A 19,675-nucleotide genomic window follows, 5' to 3' on the forward strand; every position below is an offset into this window, starting at 1 on the left:
ATAAGGCCCCTTTCACACTTGTGCAACCTGAAAGTCCTGCGATTTTGCAGCTCTTTTTGCTGAAAATTGAATGCGATTTTACGAAAATGCCTGTGTTATCTTGAGGTCTATGGATGCAGGAGTCACAGGACAAGTCGCACAAGTGAAAGGGACCTTAGGGCTGGGTCACAATGCTGTGCTGTCAGACATCGGATGTGATTTCCCCCGCACTGCAAATCACATACGATGTCTGTGTGATGCAAACTCTGCCGTACAGATTGCATGGCTGAATTTGCATCGCTTTCAGACCAAACTCGCACAGGACCCTTTTTTTGGTCTGCAGCAGAATCAGATCACATGAGTGTTCACACCCATGCGATCCAATTCCTTTCTGAATTTGCAGTTTGCTCTGTGATATGCAAACTGATTTGGGGGTGTCATTAGCTTTCAACTGACACTCACAGAACTTTGTATAGGGCAGTGTGAACTTCCTGCGAGTTGTATGCGATGTGGGGTTCCCGCGTCGCTCCAGTGTGAGCTGGCCCTGACCCTAGGTTCACACCTATGCATTTCCTTATGCATTTTTCAGTTTGCAGAAACACTCTACAGTCCATTTAACATGGCTTCCTATGGTACTAGTTCACATCTATGCGTTTTGTAGCCAGTGCGTTTTTGGAAACAGTCAGGGACTTTTCCCGAGATTTGCGGGTAATAGATTTCAATGGAACCACACCAGAAATGTGATGTGTTTTTTTATGTGTTTGGCGGTTCTTATTTTAACACTGTATATACTTGGTTGCTAACCAGGGAAGCCAGTCGCCCCATCCTTTAACAACCAATGAGTCATCAGCTGTCAGCAGCTTCCACATTGCAAGTAAAAAAAAAATGGCAGCAAAAAAAAATCAAAAAAAAAACTGTGTGGGGTTCCTCCAGGTCTATACCAGGCCCTATGAATGAATGAATGAATGAAATACTTGTATAGCGCACAATGAGAACTGAATCGCCTCTAGGCGCTGTGGCGAGCTTTGATCATCTGCTAAAAGAGGAAGGTTTTGAGTTTTTTCCTAAAAGCCAGGTGATTTTCTTCCAGGCGGATGTTGATTGGTAGAGCATTCCATAGCCGAGGCCCTTGGACAGCGAATCTCTGATCCCCCTTGGATTTATACCGGGCTTTGGGCACGAAGAGTAGGTTTTTGTTGGCTAATCGAAGACTGCGCTTTGGTGTGTAATGATTTATTTTCTCCATTAGGTATTGCGGAGCTTCTCTATGCACGCATTTGTGGGTGAGGCAAAGGGTCTTGAACGTGACCTGATTTTTTACGGTTAGCCAATGTAAGCTCCTCAGCGAAGGAGAGATGGATTCCCAGGGTTTTTTTCCTGTTATCAGCCTTGCCGCCGTGTTTTGGATCAGTTGTAATCGCGCAAGTTGATATTCTGGTAATCCTATGTAAAGCGAATTTGCGTAGTCCAGTCGTGAATTAATGATTGTTCCAACTACCACTGCTTTGTCATTCTTTGGGATAAAAGGGATGAGTCTGCGAAGCATGCGCAGCAGATGGTGAGATCCACTGACTACAGATCCTATTTGCGCATCCATTGACATTTGTGCATTTAAAATAACCCCGAGACTCTTCGGTTTGGTCTTTGGGGAGATAGTCTGCCCAAAGACGGTTGGTGGAGACCAGGAGGTTTTGGTTGCGGGCTTATGATTTGGGTGTAAGATAAGAAGCTCTGTCTTTGATTCATTCAGCTGGAGGGAGTTAGTGGTCATCCCGTCCTCTATTGATTTGTGGCAGTTTTCAAGTTATTGTTGGTGATCTTTTTTTCCATTGATCCAGAAATAAAGTTGCGTGTCGTCAGCATAAGAGTGGAAGCAGAGATCTGAGCATCTGATGATTTGAAGGAGTGAGGTCGAATGTAAATGTTGAAGAGAACGGGTGACAAAGGAGAGCCTTGAGGGACCCCGCAGGTGAGGAATTTTCCTAGTTTCACGGTCTGTGACCGATTTCCTAGGAAGGACGTGAACCATTGGAGATCTATGTCTTGAACTCCGGCTACTTCTGTGAGGCGGACGAGTAGAGTATTGTGATCTACTGTATCAAACGCTGCACTTAGGTCTAGCAGTACGAGGAGACACGGCTCTCCATCATCTGCTGCTTCGAGGGCGTCATCCCAAATCTTAAGGAGAGCTGTTTCTGTTCCATGACCCGGGCGGAAGCCTGATTGCAGCGGGTCCAGGAGTTTGTGAGTATCCAGGTGAAGTTGTAGCTGATGTACTACAGCTTTCTCCATGATCTTAGAAATGGTGTTGAGGCTTGTAATTGGCCTATGGTTGTTTGGATCCTGAGGGTCCAGGTTTGGTTTCTTGAGTAGAAGTTTGACGATGCCTTGTTTGAGGATGCTGGGAACAATCCCTTTGTGGAATGATCTGTTTATGAGGTAGGTTATGGTTGGAGCCACGATGTCGGAGCATTCTTTCAGTAGTTTTGTGGGGATGATGTCAATAGGTGAGGTACTGTCACGCAGTTTATTAATGATGTTTTTTGCGGTGTCTACGGTAATTGGGGATAGTGAAAATTTTGGCGGTTGCGGTATGTTGGTGCAGACATCCTCTTTATGTATTTGCTGGCTGAGGTTGGATGTTTCCTTCTGACAAATTGTTTCCCTGATGGTTTTGACTTTATCGATGAAAAAATCTGACAGTTTGTCACAGTAATCCTGGGATTCACTTTCTGGGGGTTCTAGGCACACCGGATTCATTGATTGATTAACCAGTTTAAACAGTTCCCGTGGTTGGTTTACGGCCGTTGAGATTGTATATGAGAAGTGGTCCTTTTTGGCTTTGAAGATTGCTTTCCGATAATTCTCTGTGAGAACTTTGTAGTTAAAGTGGTTTCCCTCTGTGGTATTTCTTCTCCATGTTCTTTCCGCTTTTCTGCGTTCTTGCTTTAGTACGGCGAGGGAGCTATTAAACCATCCAGAGTTTTTCTTCCTGATGAGAGCCCTGCGTTTTGGTGCTACCGAGTCTGCTGATTGCAGCAATGCCCTGTTCAGGGAGTTGAGTGTTTCCTCCGTAGAGTGGTTTAAGGTTATTGTAGTTATCTTGTTGGACAGAGTGGATTTGAAGGATTCGGAGTACAGTTTTTTATGCGATCTGGTCCAGTGCGTTGTTGTTACAGGATTCTGTTTTTCGTCGGTGATGTTGGTAGCTATTTTGAATTTGATGGCGTGGTGATCCGTCCATGGCAATGTTATGTTGTCGAGTGTGTTGACGTCAATGTTCTGTTTGAAAATGAGGTCCAGGGTGTGTCCTGACCCATGCGTGGGAGTCTTTATCGGTTACTGGAAACCCAGTTCTTCTAGTTGATTGATGCAGGCAGCCGCAATGGGGACTTTGGGCTCGTTTGCCCAAAGGTTGAAATCTCCGAGTGCCAGGAAATTTTTTAATTTTAGGGTGTGCATTGCAAAGGATTCTGTGAGGGGTGAAAGAAGATTGGACTTTGGTCCCGGTGGTCTGTAGCACAGTAGAATATGAGTGGTGTCATGGGGTGTTGGTTGAAGATGTAGCGTCAGGGTTTCCATAAAAGGTACTGGGTTCTGAGATGATGGTTTAGTGAGATCCAGGTGACCTTTAAAGATCACTGCTAGGCCTCCTCCTTTTTTCCCTATCCGGTGTTCGGTTAGGATCCTGTAGTTTTCTGGCACCAATTCGGTGAGGATGGTGTTGCAGTCAGAGGTTAACCAGCTTTCGGTGATGAAGAGGCAGTCTACATTGTTCTCGATGATGAAGTTGTGTACTTCCAGTCTATGTTTGATTGCAGACCTGGCATTAATCAAGGCGCAATCTAATTGTAGTGGTCAAGTAGTTGTCTTCCTGTGGTTGGGAGCTGCTTGTCGTCCGGTTTTTAATAGTTGTTCTCTTTGAAGTATTTTTTGTATGGAAGATGGCAATGTGGTGTTGATGTTCCTTAGTCTGTGCAGAACTTCAGCTGAGTATTTGAAGTAGAACATGGTTTGTGGATGCTGTTGATGGTACTATGGGCCTAAGATGATGATCCTGATCAGGGTATTGATCCTGAGGAGGGGCTAGGTATCAGACTTGCCGCCGTGCTTGAGGCTATTAGCGCGCAAGTTGATCAGGGGATGCCTATATGGATGCGGAAGGAGTTGTTGTATTCGGTTGCTGGCTGTTCCTGCTACCTTTACTTGAGGTGAAGGTCTCCACTCAGAAAAGAAGTCTGGCTGTGATCTGGAGTAGTCGTCCTTGGATAGTGTGAAAAATGGAATGGAGGCCGGAGGTAGGGGTATGCTAACCTACGGTTGTTCCTGATTGTTCCAGTGGAAGGCGAAAAAAAACCCTGGCAGTAGCAGCATAATACAAAATAAAACAAAATGGTGTGGGTTCCCCAAGGTTTATATCAGACCCTTCCCAGAGGGGACCCCCATGGCAAAAGTAAAAAAAATGGCGTGGGGTCCCCTCAAAATCCATACCATACCCCTATCCGAGCAAGCAGCCCGGCAGGTGAGGAAAGGGAGGGGATGAACAAGCACCCCCCTCCTGAACCATACCAGGCCACATGCCCTCAACGTGGGGAGGTTGGGTGCTTTGGGGCAGGGGGGCTCTGCATGTTGATGGAGACAAGGGCCCTAGCCCAACAACCCTTGCCCCATGGTTGTGGGGGTCTGCGGTTGGGGGCTTATCGGAAAATGGATGTCCCCTTTAACAGGGGACCCCCCAGATCCCACCCCCCGTGTGAATGGGTATCGGGTATTTAGTACCCCTACCCATTCACCAAAAAAACTGTGAAATATGAAAATTCCTTTATTGTAAAATACCTCTAAGCCGTCTTCTCCCCTGAGCCATTTCTCCCACCGTCATCTTCTCCTGATGCTGTCTCTCTTACTGCCATCTTCTGTCACCATCGTCTCCTGCCGCCATCTCTCCCGCCACTGCCTACTTCTCCCACTGCTGTGTTCTTCCTCGCCGCTGTGTTCTTCCTCACTGCCATCTTCCTCCATTGTGTTGTCAACCACTGTCTGGCGTCTCTTACACAGCCATGGGGTGTGACCACCCATTGATGTCACACGGAGAGATACCCCTTTTTTTTCAAAATCCATACCAGACCCTTATCTGAACAAGCAGCCATGGCAGGCCAGGAAAGGGGGGGAGATCAAGCACCCCCCTCCTGAACCATGCCAGGCCACTTGCTCCCAACATGGGGACAAGTTGCTTTGGGGGGACCGTTTAAAAAAAATCCATTGATACATGTCCCCTGGGGCAGGACCCGGATCCTCATACACTTTTTATGGCAAAGAACTTGCATACAAGCCTTCAGTGAGAACTTTGTATTTTGCAGGTTCGAGCCCCATTGACTTACACTATATGCCAATCTGACTGGCATGTTTGCCGGCAATAGTGCAACTTTCCATTAGCATGTACGCCCAGTTTCTGAGAGTTGAAGTCCTAATTGACCTTAATTGAGTGCTATTTTCCAGGACTGCAGGATCATATATTGGTGCTATAGTAAATGCCCCTGATTGTGATGCTGCACGAATGTGGAGAAATTCCAAATACGTTTTTTGATGATATTTTTGAGACAGGGAATCTTCTGTGGCAGTATTATTTCCCAAAGGACTGATAATTGGGTATTACTTACTTTGACAGCACTGTTCATACTTGCATCAATCCCCGATATATATATGTGATCAGGGCTTTTTTTCTCAAACAATAGGTGCTGGAATTTAACCACGGCCCCCTCCCCCTACACACACCTTCCAAATCACTTCAAATAGTGGGTGTGTTCAGTCAAATTTCATGAAAATAGTGGGAGGGTCTTAAAGGGGCATTAAATACCAGGATTGCATTATATACAGTGTGCAGAGCTGTCACTTGTAAACATAGAAACCAGACTTCTGTGTTTACAAGTGATTGTGGTGAGCACCAAAATGTCTGAGCCAGAGATGGTGGAACTGAGTTCCACCAAGTTCCCTTTGAAAAAAAAGCCCTGTATGTGATATAGAGGCTGTCTTATCAAGATTACAAGCTACCTTGTCTTCCCATATGTTAATGGAGAAATGTCCCTGACTATTGTTGGTTCAGTGTTTGTTTCACATATTCTGTATGAATTTTGATTCTTGGACATCTTTGTAAAAATCTCAGGACTTATCCCCAAAAAAAATGTTTGTGAGCTTATCAATCTGTTCTCTAAACAGTGGGTGTGGCCATGCCAATTCTTCATAGTGGTCATTTTATTTCGGAATATTAGAAAATGATTATGAACTATAGATCTATGTGATATAGCATAAGTAGAGCAAACTAAAGTCCAAATGGGATTCGTTGTACCATGGTGTTTTTAGCAATGTCTTGTGTAATAAATATCTGAATAAAAACACAGCTCTGCCAGTATTATTTTTGCATTAAATATGTATTTAATATGATTGTGCTCATGTAGTCCTTTTTAGTATTTTCTTCCTAACCTCTTGCTGACCGTGTAGCGCTTATATACGACAACAGGATAGGTGGGCTTTAATGCCTAGCCACTCCACATATGCGTCCATGGTGGCCTGAGGTTATGTGCCTAGAGTGTTCTCATTGATTGCTCACCGCACACTGACAAATCAGCTCTCCCATGGCTTCTGATTGTGACAGTAGCATAAGCTTCCAACCATTTAACCGCTATAAATGCCAATCACATAATTTACATAATAGAGAAGCCATGGTAGCATTAGAGCCCACTTGAAGGTTCACCAGGAGGAGTTAAATAATATTGGGTAAGTGGTAGACTTCAGACTTTTGAGGGAATAAGAAACCATAAAGCTTTATATTTTTCATTATTATAATAATAATTGGAGTAACAATTTGCTAAAATCTGTATTTGTGGTGATTGTTTTATTAAAAAAAAAAAGTATACTTCCTATAAGGATAATGACAATGCAATAGACCCAATTTATTTCCCCAGTAACTATGTTTACTTTAGAATATTTATTGCATAGAAAGTATAATTCCTATTGGATATATACTGTAGAAATGACATGGTAAAGCCTCTTGAATTCCTTTTTACTGGTTTTCATTAATATAAACAGTAATAAATAAATATAAATGTTGTACCAATTATTTGGCAAAGTAAAAGTGTTTTCAAGTAAAAGATTAATGTTAAAAAAGGTGGAAGTGTTTATAGATTTGTTTACCTATAGTGTAATATTTCTTATATAGATACTCTTACATCTCCATAAATATTTGTATGAAGAAATGAACACATATTTAAGAGATGTATCAGGACGAACATTCCCTTTGAAGACCATTGTGTATTTTTGATGTTCTAAACTTTGTTCATATTCTGTAAGAGTATATATTGATGGTTGTAAATGTTAATATGTCAAAGGGTGATTTATTAAGGTGATACTGCATTGACAGCTTTTAATGCATGTGGATGTTTCAAATGATGAAGTTATATACTGATTTATGAAGGGATTGTAAAAAGGATCTGCTATGACTACAAATGTTTTAACAACATTTTAGCCCTATATAGCCTGGGACCTTAAATGTATGTCTCAGCTCACATAAACAGTGCAGTGTTAGAAACAAGTTAGTAAACGATACATTTTGAGTCTGGTGTTGATGGGCAACCAACACTTTTAGTTATTTACATTTTTACCTGTAAATAACTAACTGCTATCATATGGTGAAGTTAAAGTTATATATATCTACTATAGTGTCAAAAGTATTGGGACACATGCCTTTACACACACAAGAACTTTAATGGCATCTCAGAAGGGAAACTGAACAGCTACAGGTGGTGGACTGAATATGACACCCTCCTTAGTGTGGAAGCAGCAGGTGCTGGCTCAATAGTGAAAAAAGAAAATCTGGACAGCCACACTCCAATAAAATTCCTTTTATTGTAAAAAATTATCATAGGTAACAGCAGAAGCAGGGGCAAGGCAGCTGTGTTTCAAAGCATCATCGGTGCTTATTCATAGCTAAATGACCATGCATATTGTTAGCAAATATATACTGATGTAAAATATATACCATGATAAACTTAATTGTCTTTGATTGCAAACATATGCGGTCAGAGAAAGGCACACATAGCCCATGAAAGACACAAGGATGGACCACATAAACATGGTAATCAAAGTTTTCATAATTTGAAAATATGTTATATTTTATAAAGAAATGAATGAATAAACCTCAAAACGGTCAATAAACATTATACCAAAACAAAGTAGCTCTTATAAACATCAAGGTGTGTATTCCATGAAGAATGTATGCATACATGAAACAGCAAAACCATTTATATTTAGTTCTAAACAAAAAACATATAGATATGGTTACAGAGTAACCTTTAATAATGAAAATATCTAAAATATACCAAAACATGTAAAAACAATGCCTGTGTGCATAGATGTCTATTCATGAATCGCCAATGGGAAAATTGCAAGTGGGAAAATTACAAGGTCCAATAAGTAAACTCAAAGTACTAAAAGTACCCATTAATTAGTAGCAAACCTACCACTAGTCAATAGACCCAGGCGACATGAAAGGGAAAATGGAAAAAGGCATAGAAACCTTACAGATACCTAAATACCAAAACATCAAAATGAAAATGCAACAAAATGAAATGCAACAGAATGAAAAATAAAATGCACAAATATGTAAGTATATAGATTAAGCATGTAAATGCAAAAGGATAAATGACCTAAAAGGAAAAATAACATATATATGAGAAAGAGAGCCATATCCTGATATATTAGCAATAATAGCTATATTACTTGTAATAGCACTAACGAATGTAGAAAATGGTCATAAAAGGTAAATATAATAATAATACCCTATTTCCCCCGAAAATAAGACCTAGCGGGATTGTCGGTGATGGCTTCAATATAAGCCCTACCCCCCAAATAAGCCCTAGTTAAAGTCCTTGTAGGTCTTATTTGCAGGGTGGAGCTTATTTTCGGGGGAAACAGGGTAGGGCTTATTTGAGGGGTAGGGCTTGAATTGCAGCCAACACAGACAATCACGCTAGGTCTTATTTTCAGGGAAACAGGGTAATAACAATAGCAACTATAGTCATAATAATGGTAACATTTTGCTCTACCCATGAAATGATACCCTGTATGACAACTATGGTAATAAATAATATTAAATAATATTATATAAGAATGTATTAGCTTATAAATTAATAGTTTATTGTTGGTGTAAAGTTAGATAGATCATAAGGAAACCCTATCATAAATTAAATAAATATTGAAACATAGTCTATAAACAAATATAGAACTCATTGATAAGGAAGGCATCTGCTGTTAAATATACAGTATACCAAGTTAAAAAAAAATATAATACTATAAATAACTGTTGATATTAATCACTTGCTGACCTCCTCACGACGATATACATCGGCAGAATGGCATGGGCAGGCAGAGTAATGTACCCATAAAGAAGAAAAGGAGGTGTGGCTGGAAAAACTTCACAATATGCAGCACCTCATCCCAATTATTTAAACAAAAATGTATGACCAGGGATAGAAAGAGGGGATTATAGTGGTGCCAAGGGATACCAAATGTAAAAAAATGTATAAAAATGATCAATATACTTTATTACATATACAAAATGCAAAAGAAACGGACAAAAGGCATCAAAAATTCAACATACAATAATATAGATGGGTACATTACAAATACATTTAAATTTATAGACATAGAAGAAAAGGTCCCTTCCAATTAGATTTCTGGCAGGTGGCACAACTAGGACATTTTTTAAGTACAGAGATAGCGCCAGAGTTATTAGATCGTGGTTATACGCCATTTGAGAAACTCTGTATGGAAAAGGAGCCAATTACGCATGTAATTTCTAAAATGTACGCGCTACTGACTAAACCATTAGAACATTTTCAGCTGGGAAATAGATCTGGGAAGGACTTTTTCTGAGGAGCAGAAGAAAAATATGATACAATCTATCTTTAAAACAGCGACATGTACAAAACTACAAGAAACTAATTATAAAATCATTTCACAATGGTACAGAACACCAGAAAAACTTCAAAAATATTTCCCCCATACATCAAGTAAGTGCTGGAGGTGTCAGAAAGAAGTTGGAAATTTCCTACATATATTTTGGTCATGCCCAAAAATTGAGAAATATTGGAAGGACGTACGAGAGATTATTCAAAAATTTAGTGAAGTAGAAATACGGGAGGACCCAGCAGTATTCCTCTTGCATTTGCCAGAGACCCCGGGGAAAGTATATAGGAATTCCATTCTGTGTCACTTGGTGTCACTTGGTAAACACAGCCAAGGCATGTATAACACTTAGGTGGAAACAGACACAACCCCCTAGTGTGAGCATGTGGCTGAAGAAAGTTGAGGAGGTGAACAGGATGGAAGACCTAATATGGACAGCTAGGAAAAGAAGAAAAACCTACTTAGAAATATGGACACCATGGAATCTTTATATCTCTTCGGAGGAGGGAAAGAGACAGATTGATGCGATTTAAGGGGGAGGAGGGGGAGATATAGGGGAAGGAGATGAGAACTTCCCCTCTCCCCCTCCCCTTCTTGGTCTGCGGGGGTGTTGAAGGGGGTGGTTTGGGGTTTCTTTTTTTTGGGGAATAACAATGATGGAAATAAAGGGGGGAGATGAGAAATAAGAAGATAACAACAAAACTTAGGCCTAGCTGGGAATAGCACCAACCCAGGGTCAGTCCTAGGAAATGTGGGACCGAACTCAGAGGGAGGAGCTTCCTCGATGTCGTCCCCATACATTACCACCAACTTAGCTTTTTTCCTTGGATTTACATATTATACTATAAGGGAAGCAAGAAGTAAAGGAAATAGAATAAATTGTTATGTTTTTTCTTTTTTATTATTATGTATGAATATGGAAATGCGATGTATGACATTTAGACTGTTTATGTAAATTTCCATTTTTGTTTATATGAAAGAAAAAAAAAGGAGGGAAAAAAATAAAGAAATTGGAAAAAAAAAGAAGAAAAGGCAGGCCAAGATCTTGTAAAGGCCAGTAGTACAGGTAATCAAGTCCTACATGTTTCGCCAAAGTATTGGCTTCCTCAGGGATATGACATACGCCTGTCTAAATACATTTGTTATAGAATCAAAATGCATGGCATGATCAGAGGCCTCCCATGACTGGTAGGTCCAAAAAAATTTGCCACAGATACATACCACCAGGCCACAAAAGAGCACCACAATGGGAAGAGGAGAGCCGTTGTGATGCTCATTTGTGGCCTGGGGGTATATTGTATATTTAACAGCAGTATATACTGTATATTAAACAGCAGATGCCTTCCTTATCAATGAGTTCTATATCTGTGCTGTGCATTCTTTTTTTTTTTTTTTTTTTGCATCAGTATGTAGCACGCCGTTATCTCTCGTCAACAAAATTGTGGCAAGCCTTGCGCCCTTGTTGATTTAGTTCCCTTCTGCTTATCGCCACCATTTGCCTGTTGGCTGTGCTGCTTTCACATCACATGCATACCTTTTTAACATTTTCTTCTACCATATTCTTAATTTATTTAGTTAATATTTCAAAGGTTTCCACATGTTACAAAATATGTTTTTCCATTCTATTTCCTTATATATCCCCTACCCCCTCCCCCATTCCCTCACCCCCTCCCTCCCCTCTCTCTCTCCACCTCTCTCTCCCCCTCTCTCTCACTCCCCCCGGTTCCACTCATTCTGAAATATTCCCTTGTCTTTTTGAACTCCAACCATTTTCCCCATATACTATAATAAATTTCCAATTGATCCTCCCTTCTAAATATTGATTCCTCCATTGATCTTAACCACTCCATTTTGCCTAACCATTCCCTCATAGATGGCGGCTCAGATGCGCGCCATCTCTTTGGGATCAGGCTTTTTGCTGCATTCAATAAATGAGGAATTAATGTATTTTTATATTCCCCCAGTGTTTTATCAGTATCATGAAACAGACATGTCCACGGTTCCTTCTTTACATGTTCCCCTGTTATCTGAAAGATATTTTCTATTATTTTCTCCCAGTATGGACAGATCTTTCCACATTCCCACCAAATATGTGTAAAGGTTCCCACCTCGCCACAGCCCCTCCAACATAATGCTGATATATCTGCTCTTCTCTTGTGCGCTCTTTGTGGGACAATATACCATCTTGCCATTAATTTAACCACTTCAATACAGGGCACTTAAACACCTTCCTGCCCAGACCAATTTTGAGCTTTCAGTGCTGTCGCACTTTGAATGACAATTGCGCGGTCATGCTACACTGTACCCAAATGAAATTTTTTATCATTTTTTCCCACAAATAGAGCTTTCTTTTGGTGGTATTTGATCACCTCTACGGTTTTTATTTTTTGCGCTACAAATAAAAAAATACCGAAAATTTTGAAAAAAAAAATGTTTTTCTTTGTTTCAGTTTCAAAACTGTAAATAAGTACGTTTTCTCCTTCACTGATGGGCACTGATGGGGCTACACTGATGGGCACTGATAAGGCGGCACTGATGGGCACCAATGATGTGACACCAATGAAGTGGCACTGATGAGGTGGCATTGATGGACACTGATATGTGGCACTGATAGGTGGCACGGATGGGCGACATGGATGGGCGACACGGATGGGCGACATGGATGGACACTGATAGGTGGCACAAATTGGCACTGATAGCTGCCACGGATTGGCATGGATGGGCGGCACAGATGGGCATGGATAGGTGGCACAGATGGGCATGGATAGGCGGCACAGATGGGCATGGATAGGCGGCACAAATGGGCATGGGTGGGCACTGATAGGTGGCACATGTGGGCACTGATGGGCGGCACAGGTGGGCACTCATAGGCGGCACAGGTGGGCACTCATAGGCGGCACAGGTGGGCACTCATAGGCGGCATTGGTGTTATACTGTACTAATGGATGCCAATTAGTGCCAAACAATAATGCATGCCAATAAGTGATGCCCATTGTGGGCACTGATTGGCATCCATTATGGGCACTGATTGGCATCCATTGTGCTGACTGGCATCCCTGGTGGTCTAGGGAGGATTACCTTTTTCTGGGCATCCCTGGTGGTCTGGTGGCGTCCCTGGTGGTCCAGTGTGGGTATCCTCGGGGGGTGGGGGGTTGGGCTGATAATCGATCAGCACAGACCCCGTCCTGTCAGAGGAGCAGCCGATCGGCTCTCCTCTACTCGCGTCTGACAGACGCGAGTGAGGAAAAGCCGATCACCGCCTCTTCCTATTTACACTGTGATCAGCCGTGATTGGACACGGCTGATCACATGGTAAAGAGTCTCCGTGGGAGACTCTTTACCGAGATCGTAGTTGCCGGGTGTCAGACTGACACACCGCAACAACGATCGGCGCGATGCGCACCCCCGGGGGGCGCGCAGCGGCTCATAATCCTGATCACGTCATATGAAGTCCGATCAGGATTATGAAACCACTTTGCCACCGTCAATTGTCTATAGGGCGGGCGGCAAGTGGTTAAATGACATCTCCACTGAAATATTGTCCTTAGATGTTGTACCTACCATTCTTAAAATCTTCTTTCTATGTTCCTTATCCCCCAAAGTGCCCAGCTCTTCCTCCCATTTTTTCAAGAATGGTGGTTCCCTTGATTACTTTTCCTCCTCTAGAATTTTATAAATTTTGGACATACTTTTTTTCTTACATCCCGGGGAGGAAAGCATTCTCTCAATAGGTCTTAAATCCCCTTCCCCACGGAGTGGTCGAGGCAGAGTCTGAACAAAATGTTTAATTTGTGCATATCTCCAACTATCTAAATTCCTACATCCCCATCTTTGTCTTATTTCTCCTAAAGTGCAAAGTCTATCCTCATTCATCACTTCTTTCAACAAAATATCGTCCTTTTTTGCCCATCTCGTAAAATAAACAAATTCCTCCTTCCCTGGTTTAAAAAAACTTGTGTCTAATAAAGAAATTAGAGATGAATTATACTGCCAATGATTTAGTTCTCCCACTTTATCCCATATTTTAAACAGATTAATAGTTAGTGGATTAGTGCTGCTCCCTAATTCATGGTAATCCCGTGGTATCCAGACCCTTTTTCCTAAATTAACTCCACTTTGTGCTTTCTCAATATTTACCCACCCTTTGTCCCCCTTATCATACACCCAATCCACCACTCGTGAAATTACTGCTGCCTGGTAATATCTCCTAAAGTTCGGGCCGCTAACCCCCCTCCTGTTTTCCCCCTTTCTAGAGTTGCGTAAGAGATCCTAGGGTTCTTACGCCCCCATATATATTTTAAAATTAGAGTTCTGAGTTTCGTGAAAAACTCCTGCGGTACTTTTATTGGAATCATTTGGAACACATATGTCAGTTTTGGTAGAATAAACATTTTCAACGCATTTACTCTCCCTATTAAGGATAGGGGTTTATGCCTCATACGTTTTATACATTATATAACCCTATTCAATATAGACGAGTAGTTGGCCGCGTATGCAGATGACAATGTGGGTGTAATTCTTACCCCCAGGTACCCCAGCTCCTCCCTACACCAGATAAAGGGGAAGGACGTCTGGAGTTCCTCTTGCTCTTTTTTAGGTACTGTTATGTTCAGAATTTCAGTTTTTGACATATTGATCTTAAAATTTGTCAACTTCCCGTATCTGTAGATCTCCTTAATTATATTTGGCAGAGTTACCCTGAGTTCTGATACATAAAATAATATGTCGTCTGCATACGCGGACACCTTATACTCCTCCCCGCCTATTTTCACCCCCCTTATATCTCAATTTTTCCTGATAGAGACCAACAAGGGTTCCAAGGCCAATATGAACAGCATTGGGGACAAAGGGCACCCCTGTCTGGTTCCATTATATAGCTCCACTACTGGGGAGAGATTCCCGTTAATTTTAATTTTTGCTGTCGGATGGGAGTAGAATGCTTTTATCCATCGCAATATTTTCTCTTTTAACCCCAAGTGTCTTAAGGTCTCAAACATGAAGCCCCAGTCCACCCTGTCAAATGCTTTTTCAGCATCCACAGATAACAAGGCGACCGGGGATCCACTGCTTTCTGCCCCATGAATCAGCATTAGGGTTTTAAGGCAATTATTCCTCCCCTCCCTGCCCATAACAAACCCTGTTTGGTCATTATGGACCAACTGGGGTAACAGTGGCTTCAGCCTTTCTGCTATCACTTTTGAAAATATCTTCACGTCTGTATTCAGAAGAGAGATTGGTCTATAACTCCCGGGTGTCGTTTGGGTCCTTACCCTCCTTTAATATCAAAGTTATATAAGCCATCAGTGCTTCTTCCCTCAGTTTTTCCCCTTCTGCGACTGCATTCATATACTCGCATAATTTGGGCGCCAGTATTTTTTCAAACTTCTTATAATACAAAATTGAATACCCATCCGGGCCTGGACTCTTCCCAGTTGCCATCCCCCTTATTGCCCTCACAACCTCTTCTACAGTTACAGGAGCTTCCAACCTCCCCAACTCATCTTCTAGGACTATAGGGAGATCTATTCCCTTTAGATACTCCATAATATATTCCTTATTTCTACTTTTCCCCTCTCCCTGTCCTACCCTATATAGCTGGCTATAATAGCCATGGAAAACCGTCGCTATTTCGGGGGTGGAGTGCTTCATTTCCCCTTTTTCATTTTTTATTTTCGATATAAAGGACGCATTTCATCTCTCCCGTACTACTTTCGCTAACCATTTCACAGATTTATTCCCCTCCTGGTATCTTACCCTCTCTACCATATGGTCAACTCGCTCCCTTTCTTTCTCCAAGAGTCCTTCTAGTTCTGCCTTCTTACTTTTCAACTCTTCTCTCTCTGGGATCCCCTTTGGTCTCGTTTGCTGCTCTAATTCCCAGATCTCCTTATTTAAATCTTGCAACCTTTTCCCTTTTTCCTTTTTTTTCCCTGTTCCGATACTTATTAAAATTCCTCGTATAAATGCTTTATGGGTTTCCCATATCGTACTCCTCTTGACCTCTGGGAAATCATTTCTAATAAAGAACTCTTCCAGCTCTATTTCAATCTTACTTATAATCTCTGGGTCCTGTATCAGCGCTTCATTTAGTCTCCATGTCTCTCTCTTAGCCTGGTCTGTTACTAACTCTAGCTGTACCATGACTGGGGCATGGTCAGACAGGGAAATAGATTTTATTACTGTGTCTTTAAGTGCAGGGAGCATTTGATGTTCAATCAGTACATAGTCGATTCTAGTGAATGTCCCATGTACCGATGAATAGAAGGTATAGTCTCTGCTATTTGGATGTTTTATCCTCCAAGCGTCGACTAACTGAAATTCCAATAGTAACGCTTTTATCTTTTTATATCTAGACCCCGATGAGGAGTCCAGTCGAGGGTCAACGCACATATTCAGATCCCCCGCTACTATCAGTTTACCTTTTCTGAACTCTGCCAGTAAGTCCAGGACCTTCCTCAAAAATTTGTCCGGGTCCCTATTTGGGGAATAGATATTCGCAAAGGTATATACGCCGTCAAATATTCTTCCCCTTATAAACAAAAATCTCCCTTCTGGGTCTGCCACTTGTTTCTCAACTTCAAACCTTACATTTCTCTCAAAGCCTATTGCCACCCCCTTGCGTAGCTTGTAGTAGAGTCTCCGTAAAACCATGTAGGGAATCTCCAAGATGTCAATCTCCCTCCGACATCATGTGACATATGTGTTTCCTGCAGACAGATCACATTCGCCCCGTAATACTCTAACTCCTTATTTACTCAGAATTTTTTTGGGGAGTATTAATACCCCTCACATTGTACGTTATCAGTTTCAACATTGTCATATCTCATTCATCTCCTCCCCCTCCTCTCTCCCTCCCCCTCCCACCGGGGGGACCAATATGATCCCTCCCAGTCAGAAGGTAAACACGGAGAGAGAGAGGAGGGGGCGTGAGAGAGAGAGAGAGAGAGTACATGCGCCCTGATTGAGAGAGAGATTATCCCCTTTCCCTCCCCCCCTACATCCTCCCCCCTCCCCTTCTCCACCCCCCTCCCACAGGGGTTTAAGGAGCCTTCTTCTCATAAATGTTTCCCCTGCCAAATCTGAGAATATCTGCAGCTCCGACTCCTGGAACAGAATTTTGTCCATCCTTCGGATATTCTCCAGTACTAGCGCCTTTTCTTCGTAATAGTGAAATCTGATTATTACATCTCTTGGTTTTTCTGTGGCTTGGGCCCGATATCCCGTAACTCAATGCACTCTGTCTATTTTTAATATTTCATCCTCAGCTCTTCCTAGAATGGGGTTGAACAAATCCTGCATCACCTTGGTGGGCTCTTCATTTTTAAATTTTTCTTCTAGGCCTCTTATCCTTAGATTTTTCCTTCTTCTTGGCAGCCAAGAGGGATATCGTTGGACATTTCCAGGCCTTTGCTATTACAATTTTAGCTCCCAAAAGTATAAACAATATCAGTTTGTGAGAGTTTTTGGGGATCTTGGGAATATGTACATTCAGTAACGCTATTTGGGGGGATTTCGTTATAGTGAAACCTGTGACTCTCCTGATGAGAATAAACATTTTATTCCAAAATCCTCTGATTCTCGGACATTCCCACCAAATATGGAGCATGGAGCCCTGGGCTTGGCAATCTCTAAAATATAACGGTGAGGTAGAGGGAAACATTTTTTCATTATCTAGCGGGTACTAAGTACCATCTAGTTAATACTTTCAGGTTTGCTTCTATCAAGGAGATATTCAGTATACCTTTATATGCTCTCGTTCCCATCTTATGCCATTCCTCCAGGTCCCAGGTTTCCTGTAGATCTCTTTCTCATGCTTTCATGTAGGGGAACTTGGAGGTAGGTTCTGAAAGTGAAGTGTATATTATAGAAATGCCTCCTTTGTGCTCCATTGCCTGTCCACAGCAGCGCTCATTATGTGTAAACTCCGGCAGAGTAGGTTTGTTTTTCCATATAGAGCGCAGGAAGTGAGAAATTTGGTGGAATCTAAATTTTTCGGAGTCGAGCAGCTCCAGTTTCTGAATGTAGTGTTTCAACAAGACTGGGCCCGAAGCAGAGAAGAAATGTCCAATACGATACATCCCCTTATCCAACCACCATTGAAATTATTTGCTGTCCATACCAGGTCTAAATGGGGGTTATGAAATATGTGAGCCAGAGGGTGTGTCGTGGATGTCAGCGATGGGAAATGTGATAAGTCATCCCAAGGTTTAATAAAGATAGAGAGCGTAGGTGATAAAATTGGGGGTCTGCATATTCGAGGGCACCAGAGTAAGTAGTCTGAAGTGTATGTAGGGACCGCTTGTCTCTCTAGATTAATCCAGTCCAGTCTCTCATGTCTGAATTATACTGTTGAGAGTTGGGCTAATCTGGCAGCTTGGTAATATTTAAAGAGGTCAGGAAGACCAAGTCCACCTCTTGTTTTTGGGTCGTAGAGAATGCGTCTGGATAGTCTGTATCCTTTTTTTCCCCAAATAAATTTGATTATTTTTCCCTGGAAAGATTTAATGTGATCTCTTCTAATTAGTATTGGGAGGGATCTAAATAAGTAGAGGAGTCTAGGGAGAAGCGTCATCTTTATGGCATGAATTTTGCCTAGCCAGGATATATTGTGTATTGACCATTGTTGGAGGTCATTTTCTAGCTTACGGTACATTGGGGGAAAGTTTGCCTGATAAAGCTGTTCTATTTTGGGGGTGAGATTTATCCCTAGATAGCGAATTGAAGGATCGCTCCACTTGAATTTAAATGACGGTTTCAACTGTTCCACTCGAGCCAGGTTTAATGAAACATTTAACGCCTGGGATTTTTTCATATTAACCTGTAAACCTGAAATAGTCCCAAATGTTTCCAGAAGCTTGTTTATATTTGGGAAGGAGGTGATTGGAGAGGTGACAAACAGGAGAATGTCGTCTGAGAAAAGTGCACACTTGTGGGTAGTATTTCTGCACTGAATACCTTTAATGTTATGGTCTGATGTGATCGCTACAGCCAGAGTTTCGATCGCCAAGGTGAAGATTATAAGGGACAGAGAACAGCCTTGCCTGGTTCCCTTAGATATTTTTATGGGTGAGGAATAATATCCCTGCACTCTGACCCTAGCTTCCGGGCCAGAGTAAAGGGATCTCAGTGTCCCCAAAAGATGTTCCCCAAATCCCCAGCGTTTAAGGGCTGAGAACAGGTAGGGCCAGGACAGGAAGTCAAAGGTCATCTGCAGGTCCAATGACAACAGGAGACCTTCTTGGTCTGCTTGAAGGATAGAGATGAGGTCTATGGCTCTTCTCACCTGATCTGGGCACCTGCCTACCTGGTATAAATCCTACTTGATCTTTGTGTACATATTGGTTAATGAATTAATTCATTCTGTTTGCCAGTAATTTTGTGAGTATTTTCAAGTCATTATTGATGAGGGATATGGGTCTATAATTTTCTACTCTTTCGGGATCTTTTTCTGGTTTGGGGATTACCAAGATAAAAGCTGTGTTGAGGTGGGCGTCTATGGGCTCTCCGTGTCTTTTGGAATTGAAAAATTTAGTAAGGTGAGGGGTTAGTGTGTCGGTGAAGGTTTTGTAATAGAGATTGGGGAATCCATCAGGACCAGGGGCTGAGCCTCCTTTCAGATTTTTGATCACCTCCTAGACTTCTTCTGTTGAGAAGGGGTCTTCCGTGAGATCTACGTGCTTTTTCTGTAGGGTGGGAATGGGGAGATTTTCTAGGAAGGCGCTTATGGTTGGTTCGT

The sequence above is a fragment of the Lithobates pipiens genome, unplaced genomic scaffold (assembly GCF_037356315.1).
Source record: "Lithobates pipiens isolate NorthernLeopardFrog02 unplaced genomic scaffold, aLitPip1_a1.2 Scaffold_18, whole genome shotgun sequence".
Taxonomy (NCBI): Eukaryota; Metazoa; Chordata; class Amphibia; order Anura; family Ranidae; genus Lithobates; species Lithobates pipiens.